Below are 1,860 nucleotides of genomic sequence, written 5' to 3'. Positions count from 1 at the left end.
ATAGTTACTGTTTATTTTATTACAGGCACACCAGCCTAGGAGCACATCCATCCTTACTGGATCTGTCCTATCGAGCTCTTGAAGATTTTTGTTCATTGTCCCAGCCTATTCCACCTCGCCCAACGGTCCAAGCATTAACGACATCCTTGTCGTTATTTTGTCATCAATTTCTCGTCTTTTTTTAAAGTTTTCAAAATGTCAATTACGCTGGACAACAACGAGCTGTTGGAAACTGAACGATAAAACGAAGAATGGCTTCAACTTTCAGTGCTGGACACCACTGAGCTGCTGGACGTGCGGCCGCGGCTTGTTTCTGTGGTGTAGTGATCATCACGTTCGCCTCCCCCGCGAAAGGTCCCCAGTTCGAAACTGGGCAGAGACTGCTTTACTCTTCATTTGTAGCCTTTTACACGGACAAGAACGGAGCTTTCTTTCTTGCTCTCCCATCTGCAAACCTGCCTTCGAAAATGCTCGAACAAATCTGCTCTCTTTGTGGAATGTAATGCAATTCCATTAAATCAGTTTGCAAAGCATTGTAAAGTTTTTCTCCAACCCGGGTCTGATCATAAGTCATTCTGATTCAGAGTGTAGTTACCGCGTTCTGAATCTTCCACCAAAAGCAGTACCGCGTTTGCATTCCTTGCGCAGGCGGGCCGGTTCAAAGACAGGGAACAAGCTGACGCGCTGGTGTCACAGTACACCACGGATTCCTGAACTAGTCTGTCTGTTAAATGTAGCCCAAAGTCGTATCTGAAAGACCTCATTTGGAAGCTGTCTGTCGTTATTCAAAATGCGAGAATTGGCAGCAGAGATGCTGAATCATGGTTTGGATCAGTTCGCTCGTTAGTTTCTCATTCAATCAGCACCAGCAATGAAAGAAATTACACTCTCAGAGGAACATTTGGACTTGTGTTTTCATAACGTCGCTAGTATTAAGGTGCGTCCCGAGATCTAAGCCGTGTTGGAACTGAAACGGAAGAATCGACAGAGAGGCTACAGAATGACATCGCATTCTTTTGGTTTTCTTTAAATCACTGACGAGCAGGAAAATGTAAACGGAGAGAGCGAGTGGGAAAGTGAGGCAGTTGCAGCTCTGGTGAAATTCCTTCTTTGTGAGTCACTCAGCAACAAGAGACGTGAAGGTGATTCATGCGTGAGAGCTCTTCACATCGAGAACAAAAAGCACTCAAGGGCAGTTAGCACGTCTGTCGGAGTTGGTGTGGGGTGAGCAGTAACATCTATTACTATGTTCAGAAACTGCATTTCTAATAAGCACCATGGAGTTTAGCAACAATTATTGATTCGCTCCTTGTCGATTCCCACACTGGTTTCCTACTCAGTTGATATCCATGTGGCTCATGTCCAGGTGTGAACATCTCTGCAGCAAATTGCACGGTTAAGGTAAAAGGCAAGGAAAGTGGCATCTCGAACAGACACAGTGACTGAAACGATGCTGCACGGTATGATGTGGAACACGACCTGCTCAGCTTTGTGCATTTTCCCTGTAGTCCGGTGTGTAAACGTGAACGTTGTCCTGTTTCGAGCAATGGGTGAAATCATTCAGCAAAGCAAGAATCGAAATTGAAGTCATGTCAAGCAGCTCATGGTGATTTGACCAAATCATAACCGAACATATATTCTCACGCAGTCACAGATATATTTGTCGCTGACAAGAGTCTGAGAAGATAGTCTCAGCTTACTATTGTTTTTTTTCCGTATTGATGGGCTTTCATTATCTGCTGCGAAATTAACATTGTAGCCGGGCACATCCCAGCAGCTGTGCGAGTCGGAGAGGGACCATGGATGATCCTCAACTGAGGATCTGGGAAAATTTGACGAAGTATGGTCAGTCACAGCAAA

The 1,860-nt window shown here is 45.0% G+C and overlaps 1 non-coding gene across 1 annotated transcript; it reads left to right on the top strand.

The window, feature by feature from the left end:
• Positions 1 to 309: 309 nt before the first annotated feature.
• Positions 310 to 382, top strand: trnag-ccc (transfer RNA glycine (anticodon CCC)). The gene has a single exon. It is a non-coding gene; the product is annotated as a tRNA-Gly (tRNA).
• Positions 383 to 1,860: the final 1,478 nt, after the last annotated feature.

The sequence above is a fragment of the Hemiscyllium ocellatum genome, unplaced genomic scaffold (genome assembly GCF_020745735.1).
Source record: "Hemiscyllium ocellatum isolate sHemOce1 unplaced genomic scaffold, sHemOce1.pat.X.cur. scaffold_302_pat_ctg1, whole genome shotgun sequence".
Classification (NCBI taxonomy): domain Eukaryota; kingdom Metazoa; phylum Chordata; class Chondrichthyes; order Orectolobiformes; family Hemiscylliidae; genus Hemiscyllium; species Hemiscyllium ocellatum.
This window is presented reverse-complemented; position numbering and strand designations above follow the sequence as displayed.